The sequence below is a fragment of the Cuculus canorus genome, chromosome 3 (assembly GCF_017976375.1).
Source record: "Cuculus canorus isolate bCucCan1 chromosome 3, bCucCan1.pri, whole genome shotgun sequence".
Lineage (NCBI taxonomy): Eukaryota > Metazoa > Chordata > Aves > Cuculiformes > Cuculidae > Cuculus > Cuculus canorus.
The window spans coordinates 114,633,321-114,656,425 of record NC_071403.1 but is presented as its reverse complement, the minus strand read 5'-3'; the positions used below and the strand labels follow the sequence as shown (position 1 = coordinate 114,656,425).

At 41.8% G+C, this 23,105-nt stretch overlaps 1 protein-coding gene across 5 annotated transcripts in view; it reads right to left on the bottom strand.

Moving 5' to 3' along the window:
• VSNL1 (visinin like 1) overlaps positions 1-22,808 on the bottom strand; it is a 91,433-nt gene extending 68,625 nt beyond the window's left edge. The window contains exons 1-2 of one of the 5 annotated variants that reach the window (XM_054064229.1): positions 22,652-22,795; positions 21,568-21,702 (exon numbers count right to left, since the gene is read on the bottom strand). The gene's annotated coding sequence lies outside the window, so the exon portion shown is untranslated. Of the gene's footprint in view, positions 1-21,201; positions 21,339-21,567; positions 21,703-22,651 lie in introns of those variants that run through there. The other 4 variants (XM_054064227.1, XM_054064232.1, XM_054064228.1 and 1 more) reach the window with 4 other exon arrangements.
• Positions 22,809-23,105: the final 297 nt, after the last annotated feature.

The window sequence follows — 23,105 nt, the reverse complement described above, 5'->3', positions numbered from 1 at the left end:
AAGATGATTATGTAACAGTAAATTGGTTGTGAATCTTGGCCCCAAGTTGTCCCCCTTCTTTCTCCTTGTCCAATCTTTTCCCTGTACCTTTGGCTTCCTCCTTCTCCCTGGCAGCACACTTGCCAAACCAGTCCCAGTAAATCCGTATGAGCTCATCCTGACTCTCCCACTTCCCTTCCTTCCTTCCTACCTGTCTCTTAGTCTCTATCCTATGCCAATTCTCATCACCCATGGAGATTTATCTGGACTTTTCCTTCTTTTTGGCTTTTCATCAGCAGAAGCAGTGGGAGCAGTTATCTCCATAGCATGCAAGGTGTATGCCTAAGGAGGAAAACAAGTAAAAGGTACGCTTGCTTAAGCTGCAGGGAAATTCATCTGGGCAACATCTCATTGACACACAATCTTGGCATCTTAAGGCACAAAGATAACACAACCACTCCCAAAGAGCTGAGAGCGACGGACGCCCAAGCTGCCAGCATCTTGCAGAGAGGCAGCTGCTGAACAGGAGGGACCGGGAGCAGGTCCCAGCACGTTGAAATGACGCTGCACGCTATACAATATTTGAGAGCATTTTGTATTAAAAAACAGGTTGTAAAGCTAAGTGAATTATGTAGCTTATAATTACGTTGTGTAAAGCTTAAATAACCCAAGGCAGCTATCTGAGAAACACAGCAATTTGCAGGCATGAGATGCAGAAAGCAAAGGAAGAGTGATACAAATGTCTCCCTCACATGTGGCCAAACGTGCAGCCTTTGTGCGTGTATGTGTAGTCCTCTGACTCCCCAAACTCCCTGTGGACCAGAAGGGAAAACTCTCACGGAGAAAAGTTGTCAATGATCAGGAAGAACAGGAGAACCTGCTATGTTTATTAGCCATGAGAGCAAATGAGACATGCAGCATGTTTCCAGGTCCTGAAGGGTCTTGGTGAATCTAACCACCTGAAAATTGTGATGGGAGGAAGAAGTGAGGGAGGAGTTGATATGCCTAAGAGAAGAGATTAATTTTGATCCTTTCAAGCACAAAAAGAGATTTCAAACTACCAGAGGCAGAGGTTGTTCCTTATATTTTCTACAAGTTATTCTACATCCTTCTTCTCTCCTTAACGCTAACAAAGCAGTTTTGAGCGCACCTATTTGTGGGTCACATGTAGCTATCACAGTTCAACCATCTCATTGCCTAGGTTTTTGTTGGAAGCTTGAACTGGTTTTGTTTGTTTGTTTGTTTGTTTTCCTCAGGACAAATACAGAAATGAACCTGACTTTTGCTGCCACCAGCCTGCCTCTGAAAAAAGGATAAAATGGAGACGGAAAAGCCATTGAGGTCAGAGATGTCATTTGTATTTGTACTTTCTTTATTAAAAACTAGCTATACTTCTCAAAAAACCTTCAGAACATCTAGGAAAAACCTTTTTTGTGCTTGAGAGGAACAATTAATTTGCTCCTCTGCTCACCATATAGATCTATTGCCAAAAAAAGAGTTTAAAAAAGGAAAAAAAAAGTCAATTCTGACAGGCACAGGAAAGCTCTGAGGAGCTGTAATCCCCCCAACATCCAAACAACTACAAAACCATCAAATTAGTGCCTTCCATTCAATAAAGCCACTGAAGTGTCTGCTCATCTTTCGCTGATGTCATACTTCCACCCTATTCCAGTATTGCTGCTCCAAACTTTTTAGAGACATTCTTCTCCCTTAACTTCAAAGGCACTAGGTTGATTTATGACTCCAAGAAGCTGGCCAGAATCCAGGACACCAAACTGCCAGACTGTAACTTAATCTGTTCTCTCAAGAAACTAAATCAAATTGGTTTTTTTTATTATTATTATTAATGATGACAGTAAATAACAAAAATCAGTCACAATTTTTAAAACTTTCTTATGAGCAAGGACAACAGAAACCCAAGCAACTGCACTGTTACTGCCAAACTACTTGAAACAATTACAGTGAAAACCAAGAGGACTCTCTCTAACACAGCATCCACAAATCAGGCACAGAATAATAACAAGGAAGTTATTATATAGTCAGTAGCAGGGAACTGGATTAATCCAGGTTACTTCTACCTGGGTGGTAGCCATTAGAAGTTGGGTATCTCATCTAAACTAGTCATCAAGACCCCAATGTGCAATGGAGAGAAACAGGCACCCAGTTCACCAAGAGGCAATTCATCCCACGCTGGAAGTGTGTATATATATATATGTGTGTGTATATATATATATATACACACACAAAATAAGTGGAATAAATTGCTCTCTGGAGGTGCCTACTCTCGTTAGACTAACAAGAAAGCCTACACAATTAGTTTAGACTAACATTTAACTTCTAGACAGTTAGAATGATATGAAAAAAAATTTCACTCCTTGAGCTCAAACTGAGTTGACTCTCATAGTTTGAGGACAACCGCAGAGCCTACCGCCAGACTGTGCTTTAATCCTCGTGACCCAAACGTGGGTACTACCCGGCTGGTAAACTCCAGTGAGCAGGCAGTGGATCTTGGCTGAACTTGTGGGACAAAATACTAGTTCAGTGTTACAGCAGCCCCTGAGCAGACTCCTACCGAGAAATTGTCTTTCTGCCAACACACATCCAGTTGCCAACCTGTTTCAAAGAGTTAATAAGCTTCTCCTGGATGAAAAAATAGGGACTATGTTAACTTAATTATTTTTAAAGGTATTTTTAATATTTTTGACAGGTTAGTACCATTGACCTGCTGACACTTCCATAGGGAATGGCTTAGTTACCAACTGGCTCCAGTCCTTAGTAATTCATATATAGGATAGAACATAAGCATTTCTACAGTACTATATTCCTATAATTCTATAAACTCGTTTTGTTTTAATGTATCAGTAAAAGGTAAGTTTAGAAAACAGCTTCTATCTGGCGTTACATAAAGAATTAGTTGCAATACCACCCTCCTGTATCTACAATGCTTAGTTTTAAGCACACGGAGATAGGTTGATACCCTCCAAGCTCTCCTTCTCCAAACAGCACAGGTCATTTTGATAGGAATAAGTTACCGAGCATCTAAGCATGGTGTAAAATAATGCTTTTTGTCAAAGCAAATCAAATCATAGTGAAGGGTCCCAGTTCAGACACCATGTAACTCTCTTTGCTTGCAGGTATCATGACATATTTCTCTGGATTCTTACTTTTCTTAAAGAATTGGCCTCTGAATATAGAAATGGTATGTAATCATCATTAACCTCAGCCTTGGTTAAGCTTCTCTGATTTGCTTTCAACCATGACACACTCACTTTGTCCTTGCTTTTGCTCTCTACTGCAGTTTATAAAACTTCAAAAAAGGACTGCTTTGTATCATATGGAAAATAACTGTGCTGTAAGGAACAATACCAAGGCTGAAAAGCCTAAAATTAGACCTGCAAGCTTTGCTTTTGTTGGCAGCAGTATGTGCGCGTTCATATCACCCCAATCCTACATTCTACCTCTTCTATTCTTGCAAAACACGCTACTTCTGAAAAAACACTGAAGTTCAAAATTAGCAAACCTCTCTGATTCAAGGGTATGTCGACCTTGGTGATTGGTTATTTTGATCATATTCACCTTTAATAGTGAATTGCAGGATCAGCTTATTTTCAAAAGCAGCAGCAAAGAAAAAGTGTCCGCAGAACAAAATGCTGAACATCTCCGAAATGGTGCCTGGAATAATCCTGTCATTTCCAGGTTGGCCTTTTATGTTTTTTTTCTTCCAAAGAAAACTCAAATCTAATAGCAGTATTTTCTCTACCCTGAAAGCAAGCTAGTGACAAGATAGGCAGTATATAAAGTGGCTGGTGCTGGGCAACATTGGACTAACAAGGATAATTTAGTCGTAACAGGGTAGCAACTGTGATATGACCATTCTCTTCTCAGCTACATCCATTCAGTTCCCGCTGTAATCAACAAGGGGAATAAATAAAGAGCAAAATGTATCTAAAAGGTCAAACTTCATGGATTTTTCAAATGAAGAAAGCCACAGAGAGGCTGAAGTGAAACTGATGCTAGCTGCTGCCTTAAAGATAATGCAAGCTGTTGCTAGTGCAGTGTTTATTTTGAGTGTCTCCTCACGGAATTTCAGGATAAAATATGGTATTGGCAGTCAGCCTGAAGGGGGTATAGTCAGAGCAGTCCAATTTCAACAGACTATCAAGATGAACTGTTGGGAGTTATTTTACAGGTTTATGGCTAGAAGTCATGCTGAAGTGCAGCATTATTAATATTTGTAGAACACTATGATATAAATAGCAAAACTACATCCACCACCTAGATACCTGCAGCATGTTCTGACAGAGCACTTTTTAGATAACTAAATACAATTAAATGTGCTGCAAATGCTATACCCTATTTATACCTTATTTACACCCAAATACAACAACTATTTATTCATCAAAAAATGCTGATGTGCATCTCTTATGTAGCACTAGCATTAACAGGCTTGGGCACTAAATCAGGGGGTGATTTTCTGTCAGAAAACAGTATTTAATTCTAGCACCGTTACAGTGAACAAGGAGCTGAATAGCTTATTGGAGTTAGGACCAGGGGAAGTCTAGACAAAGTTGGTCCTGAAGTGCTTTCACTGTTTCCCACTGGAAAATCTGCGGCCATAAAAAGTAATGTTTTCAAAGTAAGACAAAGTGCAGCCAGAGAATACTATTTATTTCATCACACTGATTTTGTCAGTATTTCCTAATGTTTCCGACACCTTGGAAACTGCGTAGGCTGTCCTTCAAGCTTCACTTACCCAAGAATCAAGCTCCATGGGTCACATGGTGGCATTTCAGACAGTATTGAGCTTTTGGAAAAAGAACTGAAGCTTGTTGCATCACTGAGACAAAATGGAGATATTAACCACCAAGTGCCTTGTAATCAGGCTGGAAACCCTGAGAAAGGTAAATACACCTTTCTCAGGACCAGGAAGTTTTGTTTGAGTTCCAACCCCAGGATGAGGTAATTTCTTCCTGGGACAGTCCTCCTTTGTGCCTGATTAGGCAAGGTAATTACCTCCTGGATTTTGTGGGTAGGAACACCATGTGCATAAGTCCATTTATGGAGCTGTGGTTTCAGTCTCAGGCTTACTTTTCTATTCTTACATATACAGAGTTGCTTTTACTGCCTTGATAACTGTCATCCTTCAAGTTTCTGTAATTCTTCCAAACTCTTCTAATGATTCAGTCACTATGGACGTGCCTCTACTTGAATACCAGTTCAGAGTAAAATTGGTAGTAGATATCAACTACAAAAAGTATTCCTGTGAAAGGAATTCAAGGAAATAACATTCTTATCCCTTTCTCATTCTTCAGAAAAGTATCTTATTAACACAGCTATGTGTCCAAAGAATAACAATTCTCCAGACTAATAGTATCTATACATGGAACTATTTTGGAATAGCTTTTCCCAAAGAACATCAAAAACACAAGAGCTCCTCTTTCCTATTCACTTTGCTATATAAATGTGGTCTCTCATTTACGTAGAAGAAATAAGACCCCATGGATCTATATACTTAAAGAAATTTTATATTATTTATTATTGATTATAATGGATAATCAACAGTAGAATTGGTTCTGCTGAGATTTTATCGGAAGTACACTGGAAGAAGAATTACACCATAAACCAAATCAAAATTGTTAAAGTTTCTGTAGAATTGGTAGAATTGTTTCTGCTGAGATTTTGTCAGAAGTGCACTGGAAGAAGAATTACAACATAAACCAAATCAAAATTGTTGAAGTTTCTGCAGTGAGCTGTAGACTCCTTTAATAAAGATTTAAATTAAACTAAATTAAAATTAAATTAAATCTATTTCAAAAGTTTCCCCACAGATCCCCAGATAGGTATGCACACTGCTAAGCATTTATAAACTTTACATACCCCATACTATACCATAAAGAAATTCTGCAGAGAGGAAGGAGGTAGCTTTGGAAATTTCTTCATTAATAATGTAGAGAAAAGTAAGTTCGGCTCTTCTGGAGCCAGTTTACAGAGCAGAGGTAATGGCACGATATCCTGAATCAGTATGTGAAATAGCTGAGTAAGAAACTTTTCCTCAAAGCTTCACACAGACCTTGGGGAAATGTGAGGTTAAACTTGTGACCTGAGGATAACTGATGCGGGATGTTTATTTCTCAAGAAAAACAGGTTATCATTCAAGCTCTCTGTGTTGTGTCCGGGTCTTTATTCACCCAGAGTGTCTTCGTGGTAGGTGCCAGCTGTCATTAAAGCAGTGGGTGCTGAGGGGAGCAGTGCACCGGATGGCCGAAGTGCTTCAGCTCCCGGGTACCTCCCAGCACGAGCTGCAGAAGCAGGACCCCAGCAGCAGCCTCTGTGCTTTCCTCCGTGCCATCCACTCCCCAACGAAGGAAGTACTTCTCTCCAAAGTAGTCTAGACATGAGCTAATATATACAGTGCAGATGCGCTGGAGATTACCTGACAGAAAGAACCATCTGATAAGGGAAAAAATGTAGACAAGTAGAGTAAACCTCATGCTAGTAAATATATTCCGATTGTAATCTCCCTTTTGAACATCTACTTCATCTGCTCAGCGCAGAAAAGGCTGCTTGCTGCTTCCGACTAGCCATACTTTGCCGTTCCACTAACGGCTTGTTTTTATTTTAGCTGAGTAGAAGGAAGATTTGGAGAAATCATTGTAGGAATGGCAGAGTGCAGGGAGCTGCCCTGCCTACCGATCGATGCACGCTGCCTACAAAAAGAGGCAGGATGAGTGCTGTTTCCTCCCTGCTCGTTCAACTGTCACCCCTGGGAACAAGCAAAACTGCAGTGACACATTAAGGCATATGCTGTCAAAGTGCTTCAGGCAGAAAAATATGCGAAGTATCAAGTGGCTGAGCCCCTTCAGCTATCCAGGGGATGTAGGGCTGTTCCAGCCAAAGCAAAGTCCTACTACAGCGAAACCATACCTTTAAATTTTTCATTTAGAGCGCTAAAAAGCCCCATTGGACGGTCTGAAGCTACAGGAATGGGAAAAAAACGGCAAGCTATTTTGCTGAAAAACAACCAGACTGTGGGGTTCTACTTTCAGAATATATACCTAAGCTGAAAAGTTCACAGTATAAGCTCTGCAGTCTTGCTGTGCTGGAAAAAATGGTATAATCAACTTCTACATATGGCAGATTTTCATCTTGTCTTTCCATAATTTGGACTTGGCTGACAAAACTTAATAACTACTTAATGGAGCTTGATACAGTTGAATTGGCTTACATCCAGTATGATTGGTGCTCAAATGATTCCACTTTTAATGTTTTGCCATAATAATAAATGGGAAGTAATGATGACCCACAGTTGGCCAAAGAAAGAGATTTTTCAAAGGAAAAACAGGGAGCACACAAGTTCTGGGCCATTCCATATAAAATATGTATCTTTCAGTATCTTCTACTCTTTAAAAAAAAAACTTTTAAAAAACCTCCTTTTACCGGGTCTCAGTCTTTACAATGTCATAACCATTCCCCTCTGAAACGAGCAAGAACAGATAACAGCCACTCCTGCCAACTCTTTCTGTAGTGACAGATATCAGGCACAACCCACAGATCAGCAGAATGGAACTGGTCACACCTATTTACCGCACTGTACTGCGAAATCATCACGTTCCTGTGTATTCAGTCAAACTGATTTCTAGGTAATGCTTCTTGTGTCCAAGGGGAAAAGATACAAAGCCTATCTAAAATGGAATTCAGCCATAAATTATGGCAGAGCTCTTCCATTTATAGCCTGCCATAAAGCACAGAACCAAAAAGAGTTCAGTTGCTGGTTTCTTTCTGAAAGATAACTTCAAATCCAAATGAGAATCTCCTTTTTTTTCATAGTCCTTTGAAATGTACGTGCATGAGCAATTTTCATATGTGCAATGGAGTGTTGAAACCTGCATTTTATTACTCAAAAAACCTAAAAAATACATCAAAGACTCTGTCTAACCTGATACCTACAACTGTGTAATAATTGTATGTAAATGTAATATAGTGATGTAGCTAATCCAATGCAATTAAACCCCAGAGATAACAGAGACGTGTATCTCCTCACTTTGTGCTTAAAAAGCCCTCCGCAACCCACCTCCTCATCAGCTCTAGTCCAAGAGGATCATCGTTATGGCCCCACCATCTGCCTGAGATCTCAGCAGCAAAAGCACAGTAACCTGTGAGAGATGCAAATAACTGCTTATTTCCACTTTATAGATATTCCAGAATTAGACTGGTGGTGGCCTAATCATTCATATTTAAGGAATTGAATAATTACTTTCAGTACAATAACATTCTTATTTAATTTTGTTAATTCTGTAAGAATTTATAAAGATAGCAAATAACCACAGTGTGTAGCTTCGTACCAAGTACCACAGAGAGCCAAGAGGAAAGACAAGCCTTAGGAACAGGTCAGACAACAGACAGACAACGATTACAGCTCCATATTGGTCTTATTACTCCATGGGAGGATGATTACACAGTGATTTCAATCTGATATAATCCAGTTCTGCTGCCAAAAAAAGGTTCTACCCTCCAAAGAAAACCTCTGTTGTTTTGGGAAACAACTCCTCACCTGCATCTGGTGCATACCCTAGGATTTGTATGGCCATGTGCAAAGGAGGATAAGAGGAAATTGGCCATTCCTCTTTATGCCTCAGCCCAAGCTGGTGCCACTGTTCATCCTCCTGCTGCTGGGAACGTAGATCACCTGATGCGGAGGTAATCAGATGTCAAGTTTCACTCAGGACAAAGCAGTGTCAAATCAGAAGTCCAACGGGACACAGCTTTCATCCAAATTTCTAAGGTCTGCATCTTCACTCTTTTCAAACCCCAAACTGGTCACCCTACCAGCATCTCACTGCCAGATGCAGAAGACAATAACCAATATGGAACTATAGCTGAACTGTATGGGCAATATACAGTTTGGCCTTAACAGATGTATGGAACTTAAACACATGTGGCTTATTGGTGAAAACTTTGCACAAATGCCAAATGTTTTTCCATCTTGACTTGTAACAACTAGAAACAGAGATTTGATGGTTTTACCCAACCCCTTTCAAATCAGCAGTGTGAACTGAGTTCTTCCCATGAAAGGAACTGCATTATGGCATTGTGATCAAGCAAATAGGTAAATCGTGGTCTACAATTCATTATGAACTGGGTCTTAGTTTCCATCCTCTGCTTTGCCATCATTTTTCTAAAAGCTCTTGGACAAGTCATGTTTCTGCCTCCTGCTTCATCATGAACGTAATAAAACGTGAATGAAATCCTTTCAAACTCTATAGATTCGCCAATACTGTAGGAGTCATATCCCATTCAAAACTGACATCAGTGGTAAAAAACTACATGGCACATAAATACAAATGAAAAACAATGAGCAACTTGTCATTTAAACACTTCAAAATCAGGGCCCCAAACCAACAGCTTTTTACTGCGGAAAAGCAAGTTAAAAGCAGCAGTTCAGTCATAAGATCAATGAATCATATGATGAGAGAACATATAAAGTCTTATGCAAATGCTTCATATTTTATTTTTCAATCCTTCTCCCCACTTAGTTTCATGTCCCAAACACCTCTAGACAAGCAAATTGCCCTATGCTCACACAGAACTGGCTGCCTGAGGAAGCCTGCACTGGGAGTGTTTCTCTGGTCATTTTTTAGGGCTTACTTGCACGCGACCTAAAACCATCTCAGTTCGCCTTCTCCTTCCCAAACAGTGACATCAATCACCCATCTCACACATACATACAAGCACAGTTACCCCAGCTCAGCTCAGCTAGCTATTGGCATCTCAGTACGGCTTTCTCGAAGCACCTAATTCAGACGCTTTTGCCCTAGTATAGTTCTGACACAGTTTGGCTACCATCACATCTGAAGAAGCAGTTCAGAGAAAAGTTGAAAAAAATCAGCTGGATTTATCAAATTCAATGTTTCCTGGAAATTCAAATTTTCCCTGTGAAGTCTTCTCACACCTAAAAAATGGTGAAAAGTGGTGAAACTGTTGGTAATTTTCTAATTAATAACCCTTTCTGTGAGATCTCCACTCCTCAGTTTTTCCTAGATTCTGAACACCTTTGCCTGTCTGCTACCTACCAGATGCTATTGTACTGCTTTTCCTCGCTTCCCCCTTGCTTTTTGATTAATTTAAATTTCCCTAGCACTGAAATCCTTGCAGATCTGATCCTGCCTACATCTATTACATGATTCATGGTCACACCTTCTCCTTTTCCCCAAGTCTCATCTCCTTTAGGCTATGAGCTTACTGAGCACTTACACCTACATTTCTAGTCAGCTCTATGTGTTCAAACCAACAGATTTTCACATATATTTAAATCTAATCACTCGCTGAAGTGTTTTGGTGGTTCAGGATGTACTTCTCACTATTCGAATCTATTCCTTTATCCATTTTTTTCCAGTAGGGACCTGACGGATCAGCTCAGAGAATGAGTCCTTGTATTTGTATGGTGTTGGATTTTGGTCCAGCTACTTCAGGATGTGACTTATTCAGAAAAGAAATTTCTAGTTCATATTCACCTCCGTAGGAATGTTTAATAATGAAGCACCATCGAGTCACCCTCCCATTTGCTCCTAAATATTTACTGATGTCTGCGCTTGTCAGCATCACTAATAGTGCCACTGCCTACTAATGGCATACATTTCCTTTCATGTACAACCACATCTAAGTCACTTTTAACGTAATTTGAATTTTTGCAGCACGACCAATTTCCACATCACAGTTGACACACAGTGACTTTGCCCCTATAACTTGTGTGAAATCAATCCCTTTTTTTATTCTCCTAGATTTGACATTATAAAATTCAACATTACTCAAGTGTCTAAAGTGATACTACTAACTTCAATCACTCAGAAAAAAATGAAAACCTGCAAATTTCTGCAGACTTTTTGAAGGTATTTTCAATGGAAAACAGATGTACAACACTGAAATGGCTATTTGCTGCTGTGTAGGTCCTACTAGAATCAGGAAACTCATCAATTACTATTCTGAGTGACAAAATGCAGAGTTGCAGAAGAAGGAAATCTGTTAGTTGTCTCACGCAGCTTCAGATGTTGAAGCTCTTCTAAATATATCAATGCTGACAACAGTAAACAGTTGGGTTTATTGGGCAACAGCTTCAGATATCTCTGTTACATATAATCCCAAAACAACCTTGAACTCTTTCTTTTATCTGGAGATGAGCTGACATCAATTTATTGTTATTGGTCATCACCAATACACTCCTATTGGCAAGAGGGAGGTGTATAGAGCTGAAGTCATTCACATCTAGCAACACCTTGCATTTTACATGAAAAAAAGTGGAATTTTCAAAATATCTTTTTGCCTCCTCCTTGGCCAAGCATGGAATATAAAAGGTATGCTAAACCTCAACCTATAGTGAGACAGTTACTTTTCACACATCTGAAGCACATGAAGTTGCAAGAAATTTTTTTATTTCAAATTACCATTCGTACTTCACCATTAAAACAGCAACAAAAAGTAATGCTAGAACAATTTGATACTGAAATAAAAACTATTTTATTATTTTGTTACCACGCATATTTCTCATGCAGCCAATAAGAACCGTGTTAAATTGTTTCACTTACTTACAGCTGCGTATTATGAAAAAATCCACACGGGTGAAAAATATTTGAATGATGCACTAATCTAAAGTAACGTATATCACAAGTAACAGCAATTAACCCACAAACAGTTCTCTACCTCATTCTTGTCTAAAGAAAGCAAACTGCTTTGTGACTGAACAACTCACATTAATAGATTTTGTCTAGCTAATTAACAACACGGGTGTGATAGCATTAAGTGATGTGCACATATGACAGGAGGATAACACTATATAGGAATAAAAAACGCGGAGTGTGTTGTGCTGAAATATTATAACATTTTCAATCTTCCACATCACACCTTCTTACCCAGGCACTACACACGCACACAAAAAAAAAGAAGAAATACATAGACTATAGTCCTACTATGCATATTTACACAGTGTCTATGTCTTGGGGATTACAACTAAGATGTAGGGAGTTAGGGAGAGTGATTCAACAGACAAAGCAGACAGACACACAGAAGGAGCACAGCTGTATTCAACACCTGTTCATATTGTACTGTGACTTCTTATGGACTTCTCTTTGAAAATACCGGTCTAGAAATATCTGGACACAAACGCAGCTGTTTACAATGCATTCTAGGGTTTATCTACACTGCAGCCCATGCAGCTGCAGCAGAGCAGGTGCCCGAACCAGCTTTTAACCTGCTGGCTTTGCCACTGCAAACAGCCCCACCGGGGACAAAGCAGAACGTGGTGCGGGCTGTATAACCTGCTCAAGGGCAGGATGAAGACCTGAGTACTTAAGCCATGCTAAGCGCTGTATTGCTGTGTCTGGCTTGCTGCAGGTACATCATATATTCGGTTTAGAGCTAGTTTGAGTATGTCAGCATACTTCCCTCACAACCTAGTGTAGAATAAATGTATCCTAATTAGCTTTGCAGGAGATGCGCTCAGTCACTGCTATCAGACACACATCGGTTCAAAGTCACTCTGAAATCCCTGAACATGTCTTTCAGCACAGGCTGTAGTTACAATATCTCTTATATGTTGGTAAAACTCTAATAAAAATATTTACCTTTATAGCACTGTACATAGAGCTGCATTTCCTAGAACATATACAAAGGCCAGATCCTTGTCTTATGAAGCTCACAGTTTAAAAAAGCAAACAGATAGGCATAGTCAAAATGCAAGATGAAGGAGGCATCCACCGTGGTCAAACAAGCACCACCAGGTATTGTTAAGGAGAGGGAGATTCTTATGCGAAAGGAGACTGTTGGATCAGAATCAAAGAGAGGAAGCAGAGCCAGAGACGGAGGAAAAAACGGATCAGTAAAAGCTGAAGGATGAGATAAGACATGAGGCAGAGTTAGCACCTGCTGACACTTCAGGATTACATTCTCATATAACAGAGTGGGAAGCCTGGATGAGTAACATTCACCTCTTAAACCGTGTAGAAACGAATATTACTTATTGATCTATGTTCCAGTAGCACCTCTTTGTGGCAGACACTTGAGAAAAATGTAAAGCGTCATAACCCCTTCCAACCCTATTTCCCCAGGCAAGAATTAAAATAAATGAAAAGTAGCCATTAAACTAAGCAGCTAAGCAGTCGCCCAATGTGTACCATAGCAAGAGACAGCTCTTGTAAACAAAACTTCTGAATGACGAATTATAAAGACCATTTTGTGATCTACTTACCATACCTGAGGCAGAAAACAGATTCTCAGTAGCTACTACTCATAAAAACCCTGGCACTTCAGTAATAAAGTTGTATCATTGGAAATAACATTGACAGAAGGCGGCAGGCATATTTTATGTGTATGTGGAAAATCAGTGCGTGATTCTTTGACTTTCCTCATTTAAGGATGCATAATACAAAAGTTTTAACAAGGAAAAGCATCTAACATTCTGATTTCAAGGCCAAAAGCATGCTAATCTAAATTTACTCGTTCTGCAAGGATGCCAAGGACCAGATTCCAAGACCACTGGAGCACACAGCAGAGCATCCTTCGACTTTACAATGTAGTTCACGTGATGACAGTCACGGAGTGACAGTCACAGAATAGTTGAGCTTGGAAGGGACCTTTGGAGGTCACCTTTGTCCAACACCTCCTGCTCAAGCCGAGTCCCTAGAATCACGTACAGCAGCACCAATAGACTTATATGTGCCCAGTGAGCTCAGGGCCTCTCCTTCAAGAAGGCAGAAGGCAGCAAATAAAAGAAGTCATCTTTCACAGCGATTTATGTGCCATTTACCCAGGTTCGCAGAAGGCACATCCCAAACCCAGCACGCAGTTGACCACCTAAGAAGAAGATTTCATCACAAGGGACGTGATGAAATCATTAGGTGATATCCTTGTATATTATCCCAAGGAATTCCTATGGATGAAACACCTACACAGAACATCTTGGTGGCTATATGCTGGACAGACAGCTGGAACAAACACATCCAAGAGTACATAGGTATATGAAACTGTTTAAAAGAAAAATCACCCTCCTATCCCTATATGGATGCTAAATTCCTATCTGGAATTGAGCTCCGATACACTGTCACTGTAACATTGCATTATGATTACCTACAAGAATATCTGAATCACTAAATGATTCCCTTTCATGTCTTCCTCTTTGTTGAGAGAAGTAATGGATCAGGTGTTCTAACAGGGTATACAAGAACAACACAAAAAGCTAGAGTGAAGAGTTTCTGTTTTATCAGAGACCTGTATGCATAAAGATGACTACAGATGTGAAAACAAGTCTATATCTACAACAGAGATCGCAAGAAACTAACTGAGTAGCAAAGGGTGGTATTGATGTAGATCATGCAGATGATGTTCCATTACTTGGCTTGGATATGACTTTTTTGAAATGCTGGTCATCTTAATTTTTCAAGCTCTATTTCAGCACTACAAAGCATTCATAGAAATAGATTAGAACAATTATGTTAATAGTTTGTGGGAGGAAAAATAGTGTAAAACACTAAAAAAAGAGAGATAGGGTCTCTCAGAAGAATCATAAGAACGCAAACCAGAAAAACTTTTAACTTTCTTAACCTCAAGTAAACACTGGAGATGGCTGCCTTGTGTTGCAATTGACAGAAATTAAGTTCAACTGATATTAACACATTTATTAAGTATTCTCAGGTGGATTACAGACAACTCATTAAGCTTTCCATTAAAAATGCAAACAAGTAAATGTGTAAGTGCATTAGTAAAAAGAAGAAACTGCAGCATTACTCGATCTCCTTAATTTCATTCTGCTCTTGCAGTGAGGTACGTGCACAAGACTGCGTATAAATTACTCATGAAAATGTTATGCAGAAAGCAGTATTAGAATCATCTGTCTCACAAATCCCATGCTTTGCAGTAGCCACAGATCTGTAAATTTCCATACTTTAGTAAGTGATTTATACATACTGCAGAATCTCTCTTTATCTAAAGGATAAAAATACTCGGAGCATATCCAAGAGTACTAACGTATCCAAGTCAGATGCAAAAAAACCCCAAGTGAGAAATACATGTCAAACTTTGTTACAGGGCATTTGAAGATGCAGTCATTTCGTATACACTGGTCTGATTTGCACAAATTGTCAGTATAAGCTGATGTTTGACGTATCAGACTAAAATTCCTTTTCAGGTTATCATACTTTCAAACTGAAAGCCTTTTATGCAATCCAAGACAGGTACTTGAAGACCATCCCTGAATGCCAGTACTCATTTGTATCATTTGAAAAAGAGATATATATTTAAAATGAAAGATGACTGCTTTCAAAAAGTACAGTATATGTCCTGTGGTAATGAAAGAATATCGACTATAGCAGTATTGACTGGATATGTGCTGGATATTAGCAATACTTTCAGAAATACATTTTTGCAGTGTTACCCATTATGTAAGCTGATTTTATTTTCATTGCTAAGGCCTCGTAAGAATGTTCATTTTTACTAACTTTCTGAAGTTACTTTTTATTCTATGTATATCAACTTCTATTAAAAAACCTAAAGCATTTTAATGAAAACTACTAGTATCGCGAATTACATTCTGTAAGAGTCTTCAGTTACTTTGTATTTCTAAATAGAGTAGATAAGAGTACGCAGAAATATGCTGTATTCTAAGAGCTTTTATAAACAAGATGTTCTAATTTTAGAGGACTCCATTCTGAATAAAGCCTAATTAAATACACAGATATTCTCAAATGCAGTCCACAAAAAGGGTAATATTCAGCTCTCCTCACTGCCATTTAATTCCATCTTATAGTGAATGACTTAATATCTACTTTCGAGTAAAAATATTTTCTGCCAAGTGGAACGCTATTCTTTTATTTAAATATATATATATATTTCTAGTAACATACTATCTTTGTAAAATTATTTTCAGGTACTAAAATCCAGTCGTAGATACTTTACACACATCTGGCTCAACAAGTGACCTATTTAATATTCTTTCAACTACTTCAGGGATCGATTGATTCAAGAACTAGTAATGAAGGACACAAGACGCAAGGTGTATGTTTTAACACTAAGGATAACTGAGTATTAGAGAAGCTTATGGAGAACAGAGATAAATTTTCCATTTTCTGTGGTCATTAAATCAAGACTGATTTTTTTTTGATCCCAAAAATATGTACGTGGTTCATGAACAAGAGACTTGTTAGAGACATCTCTGAGTCCATGTTATGGACTCTGCTACATCCTTGGTTAAAATTCTCATTATTATCCCTTGCAGAATTAAATCTTTATGAATCTGAAAACTTTCATCTCTAGAACACAACTTCCTATTTAGCTACCAGTTAAAACTAATTAAAGTAATTTTCATAAAAAGGTTTAGACTCTTACATTTAGTAGTCTAAACTCTGTAAATTACCATCACAGCTTGTTTTCTTCCTGAGTATACATTTTGACTTGTACAGTGATGAAAATTTATTCTTCATCAAAGTTTTAGCTACCAAGGTAATCCCATTCATTGTTGTTTTTATTCTGGCTGATTTGACTCATTGGGAGTTAAACAAAATTCCAGTATTTTCCTGTGCCAAACTATGGGATGTAGGATCAAACCAAAATCTAAACATACAAAAAGAGTTAAGACACTATTCATAAGTCTTCCCATCACAGATCTCAGTTTTCAGGTCTTTTTACCAATGAACTTGAAGATCTAAATCAGAGAGCAAGAAATAGGCACAGCAATTCTTTCTGGTATTTATTAAACTGTACAGTGGTATAACTGTGATAATAAAGAAGGCAATTTTAAAATTCTTCATCTTCCTAGTAGGAAAATATTTTATTATAATTATCTTAAAATATCCACTTGATTACATCAAATTATAGATTCTCATGACTCCAGAAATCATGCGTTAACAAACTCAAGAATGAAGCAAACTCCTACTTTTTCAAAACAGTGAAACTGGGGAAGCTATAACATGTTCTGTTAAATTCCTATAGTCTGGGATTGAAAATGTGACTTTATCAGGCTTGTTCCAGGCAGAAAATTTTCAATAATATCTATAACGCTTCTTCCTTTGTCCTTGACACCAGAACTCCAGAACACATCATGTTTAGGTCAACAAAAGATGCATTTATCACCTCACTCCCAGTGAATGCAGTTTATTTCAATTAACTGTGGTTTTACAAGTTCTTTTACAAAATATATTCTGTTTCTTGCCCTTCTCGGGAGAATAATCACAAAGAAAAGCAGCTTGATATTTTTATAAACACATCTGTGAAACTAAGTGTCAAGTGATTTCTATCTTTTCCTCTCCTTCAACTGCCCAGTTGAAGCTACTTACTTTTTACAACTTTAAGCTATGAGACCATCTCTAATAATCTCCCTTAATTTCCTGCATGTGCATTATTGTCCTTTGGGTCATATTCGTATTTAGATGTGGAAAAGCTCCTGAAAGCAGAGAAGCTGTTCATAACGACCACGAAAAGTTTTAAACACAAATTGAAGAAATATATTCTTAGCAACTTAAATTGCAATTTAAAAAGCAATATGGATTTGAAGCACTACCTGGAGATTTTGTATTCTATGAACAAGTATCCTTTTTATCATCTGTTTCATTATCTTTGAAAAGGATTATAGCTATTACTCTCAGAGCAATAGTATAAAATTCAAAAGATAAGATTCTCTTTTTCTGTGAATAAAGACAAGTTAGAGATGAGGTAAGAAAGTGCCTCCCTGCGATGGGAGCCCATCTGGGTCCTTACATTTTACAGCAATATATATGTTCACAGTCTTCCCTACTTGTGTAGTATCCTTGCACCAGGCAATGCTTTCAGCAATGCTATGCAGAGAAGCTATAGAGTAAGTCACGATCTCTCCCAAGGATTAAGGGAAATAAAGAGCAAAGAAGATAACTGGGAAAGAGAAAAGCGATGCAAAGATGCAATAAAGTCACACAAAGATCAGAAAAGAAACAAAATTACACTCCACAGGAAGAAAGGAAAAAGCAAAGGAGGTATAGAATGGCAAAAGGTATCCAAAAGCAGGTAATGTGGACCCACAAGAAAATGAGGACAGGTGAAATGGGTACAGTCAAGTCTCAGCCAAAACAAAGCATAAGGAGTAATGCAGGAGGAGCACACGGCTGCTCTTCTCTATTAAAGTTAAAGGAATGGGCAGAACCCATTGGCAATTAAAAACACTGAAACAAGCTTGGTTTTAGACCACTCAAACGACAAAGAGTATTTAGCCCTCTGCACAATATTAAAACATTAAAAACAAAAAGGACAAAGACCAGTGCTGAAAATGTTTGCCATTACAGACAATGAGCACAGTTTCTCATGGTAAGTGCTATGTGTTTCAGTTCCAAGTATTCTAAAAAGAAATTTGCTTTTCATATTTTAGATTTCCTAACTCTAATTTCAATTAGTGTGCATTGCAGTTTAATCCACAATTAGAGGATGAGCTGCTATTATTTGCTCAAGTGACATCAACTTCTGGAAACCCACAGGAATCTGCAAGAACTAAATACTAAAGTAGAAGTGTGAAGCACAAATATAATATGAAAAAACACAGAATGCACAGTGCATCCAGACATAAAATCAAAATTCCAGAACTGAAACGCAGAAACAGAATAACAGCTTGAAAAGTAAACAATTTTGCAAGCTCCTACAATGAAGTTCACCATACTCTTGTGTTTATTATGAAGAACCTATATTCTTAGACTTAGATCCTGACCGCAGCTATATGTAGTACAAGCAGAAAGAATAACCAAGAGGGATATATATATATATATATATATATATAAAATACACTGAGAAAAGAGAAGAAATGGAGCTGCGGGAGCACAGTACTGCAGCCCTTTTGCCATGCCCTCAAGAGAGACTGTGCTGAGAAGCACACTGGGCTCCCCACACACCCCAAGCCATGCTGCAGTCAGCAGGATGTCGCATTGTGGGACACGTGCGGCGCCTTTTCCAAACAGCACCAAAACCAGCTTCACTGAGTCGCTTCCATCCTACACAGCCAGCTTGATTTCAGCACGCTGAACTGGCAGCCTTCTGTTCTGCTCTGTCCGATCCTATCCCATCTCATCCCACAGTTAGATTTTGCCTAACCATTCTGGCCAGAATGTAATTTTTCTTCTGGTTTGTACTACAGTGTGATACCAGCTATGGCTCTTCTAGCATGTTATATCATATGAGTGTACATAGGAAACTGGGAAACGAGACTGAGAGCAGCGGGGACATCGCTGGGATTTGCTCTGCGGTTGCAAAGTTACGTAATGCTGTGATAGTCTGAAGTAGATGTCGCTCGACGGCACAGCCGATATGCTGCCGATAGCTGGACCTTCCAGAACACACACATCAAGAAACTAGTGGAAAGTCAGCCGTGTAATGCTGTCTGTAGGTATGCATTTGTATGGCGTAAAAAGATAGGGCAACCTAGAAAACCAATTAAATACTGCAGTTCTGTGTCAGAAAACTTTGAGGTTAAATTTATTTTAAGCCCAACATGATAAGGATTCAGCCCTTAATTAAAAAGCAGGAATAAAACACAATGAAGATCAAGAACATGTTTCCTTCTTTTTCATGACGGCAGCATGAGCCCAGACTACTTTATGCTTTGTTTGAATGGAGAAGCAAAATGTAATTAAAGTTTTAATTAAAATTTATCACAGTTCACAAACCTGAAATGGATAGTGCTGTTCTAGCACTACTGGAATACTTTCAAGTAAACTGATGATATTCTTAAATGACCTGTGTTCTTTTCTTTTTTTTTTTTTTTTTTTTTTAAAAAAAAGGCATTCTGTCAAGGAAAAGGGTAGTAGTGAAAACTAATGAGTCTGAAAATGTGTCACAGAAACAAACCACTAGCAAGGATGTATTCTGAAAGGGCCAGCGAATATATATTTTACAAAGCCTAAGCCTTCTCTTGTACTTATTCTTCTCTGAGCATGAACTTGCTGTTATCATATTTCACTTAGTAAATATGTGTAACTTTTCTTCTCCATCAAGAGATGGTGGTACCTCTGAGAGCTAAACTTTCTAATACATGAAGGCAGGGAGCGCCTACCCTCAGGAACACTGGCTACGAAATACTGCAACAAATATTCTGCGAGCAGAACAGCTGAGAGAGGTACCTGTATCTCTTAAACACATCTGCCACATTAACATCTTCTGCACAAGGACATGGGATTTATTCCTGTATTTGGGCTTTTCTTGCGTGCAAGTAATCATATTTCAATTTTAATGAAAAGGCGGTTGTTTCTGGTTTTTCTTTTTATAATTACGGTGTTATCTGCATGGTTTCTGTGTCAGCTGAAGCGCCTGGAGGTGCAGGTGATCGCTGCCCCTCTCCCCTGGCTTTGCTGAGCTGCTCCGGGAGGGCGATGTTGGATTTGGGAGGGCGATTCCCACCAGCTGCCCCGAGGGCTCCCCCTCCCTGTCCCGGGAAGGCGGAGAGAGCCCCGTCCCACCTCCGAAAAGCCCCTGAACCGGCTCCTCCAAGCTTGGGGAGGGGGGGAGGATATCTGCAGTTGCATAAGATCAAGCTCCTTTCCCCCCGCCTTCTCCCCCGCCTCCAATTTCCCACCGCTTCTCCCCACGTCGAGGGCAAGAGCAGCCAAGGAATGGGAATGCCGGCTTGTTTCCCCCCCAGAGGAAAGGCTGATGGGGTGGGGGGGGACACAGGATGCAGAAGGGGGATTGTATGTACAAGGGCAGTGGGGGGACATTGGAGGTGGTTGCATGCGGGGGGGAGGGCGACAGCCCTGCTGGGGGGAGGTGTGGACCAGTGGGGGGCAGCAGGGAGAGCGGGGGACTCCGAAAGGGCTGGGGACACCCCCGGGGAACGGGGGAAGCCTTGCACCAGGGGACCCGTCGGCACGGGCATCCCTGCAGAGGGCAGCGAGCGACGGGAACGGAGCGGGGCGGAGGGGCTCGCTGTGCACGGAGGGGGGAAAGCAGCGCTGGGGGGTAAGAAAGCAGCCCTGGGGAGTGGGAAGGCAGCTCTGGGGGGCCCTTCCGCAATCCCTGCTGTCGGGAAGCCTCCCCCCCCCTCCCCGAGCCCCGCATCCCGGCACGTCGAGGAGCATCCCCGGCGCCGCGCGCTCCCGGGGTCCAGCCCTTCCCGGCTGGGGCTAAAAAGCCCCTCGTGCGGGGGTTTGGAAAAGGAGGGAGAAGCGGCCCTCCGGGACGCTGGCAGGCACGCCTCCCCCTCGCCCATCTCGCCGGGGGCGGACAACTCACGGTGCTTTAAGCGCAAAGTTGCGGCGGCCAGGTTGCCCCCCTCCTTCCCCACGGCTGCTCACGATCTGCCTCAACCTGCTCCTCCTTTTGTTTTGATGTCTGGAAATGCAATTCTTTCTCCCGTCGTCTCCTTCCCCTCCTCCTCACGCTTTCGTGGGGGAAATGACTTGGATGGCACACCAGCTTTTTTTGTTATCTCCTCCCACCTCCATTTTCACTCCGACTATTGATGCCCAAGTAAATAGCGAGGAGCGCGGCACCTCCACCCCGCTTCCCAAACGCGACCCGCGGATGATGCTGCCAACTCCTGGCACGTTAAAGAAAACTAAATAATAAAGAAAAGGGAAAAAAAAAAAAATCTCTTACAGGCAGTAAGAATATCACTAAAGCGATCGCAAGGATCGGGAGCACTTCTGCCTTCCCAGTGGGTGCGATGACCTTGCGAGGGCTGCTCCCGCTCTTCGGTTTCACACGGTCTTTTTGATTTGTTTGGTTTTTCCCCTACCGGAAAAAAAATTACGACCTTTTCTCTATGTACAAGAACGCCAAAGACTTCCACTTTCACCAAAACACTTCCAAGCGCAAACTGTTAAAGCGACCGATCAATGCCTCCTTTTGATGTTGTCTGTATTGGTATCCGGATCGATGCGGGGATTCGGGCTCTTATCTCGCCCCAGCTCCCGGCAAATCGCTGCGGACACAATTTCCCTCCGTCTCGCCCGTCAAACAATAAATCCCGCACACGGAGCGCCGAACACCAAGCGCGGATATTAACTTTTTTTTTTCCCTGGAGGAGGATGTGATCCCCGAGCGCTACAGGAGCGGCCGCGCTCACCGCATCGCCCCGGGCAGCCCTGCGCGCCTCCAGCCTGCCCGGGAGGGAAACCCGGGTGCCCCTCTGCATTCCAGGGAGGAGAACCCGGGCATCCCTCTGCCTTCCCGGGAGGAATAGCCCGGGCATCCTTCTGCCCTCCCGGGAAGAGAAACCCGGGCATCCTTCTGCCTTCCCGGGAGGAATAGCCCGGGCATCCTTCTGCCCTCCCGGGAAGAGAAACCCGGGCATCCTTCTGCCCTCCCGGGAGAAGCCGGGCATGCTTCTGCCCTCCCGGGAGGAAAAAACGGGGCATCCCTCTGCGCTCCAGGGAGAAGAAGCCCGAGCATCCTTCTTGCCCTCCGCGGAGGAGAAACCCGGGCATCCTTCTGCCCTCCCGGGAGGAATAGTCCGGGCATCCTTCTGCCTTCCCGGGAGCAGAAGCCCGGGCATCCTTCTGCCCTCCCGGGAGGAAAAACCCGGGCATCCTTCTGCCCTCCCGGGAGGAGAAGCCCGGGCATCCCTCCGCCCCCCCGGGGCGACCCGCAGGCAGCCCCGTCCCTCCCGGGAGGCGCATCCCCGAGCCCGGGTGTCGAGCCCGGAGCCCTCCCCAACGCTTCACCCCCGGGCACCACTTACAGAGGGGGGCTCGGAGCTGCCGGCGGTGCGGAGGAGGGCGCTGGGGATGCCGTGGGGGGACGGAGGGACCCGGCGCCTCGGTGGGTGCGCGCCCGCCCGCAGATCCGCTCCGCGCTGCTCCCGAGCGCGCCCCCGCCTCGCCCCGCGCGCCGCCCCGCGCCGCCCGCCCCGCACTGCAGGGACCGCCGCCCCGCGCACGCGCACAGAGCACGCGCGGCCCCGCGGGGGGGGTGGGGGGGAGGGCGGGAGCGGGGAGCGGGAGGCCCGCGGCGGGGGGAGCGCGGAGCGGGGCGGGGGGCGCAGGGGCTGCCCGGGGCGGCAGCGGAGCTCTGACCGCAGCGTCCCCGAGGCACACACCATGCCATTCCTAAGGCATAGACCACAGCATTCCCGAGGCACAGACCATGGCATTCCCAAGGCACTGACCACAGCATCCCCAAGGCACACACCATGG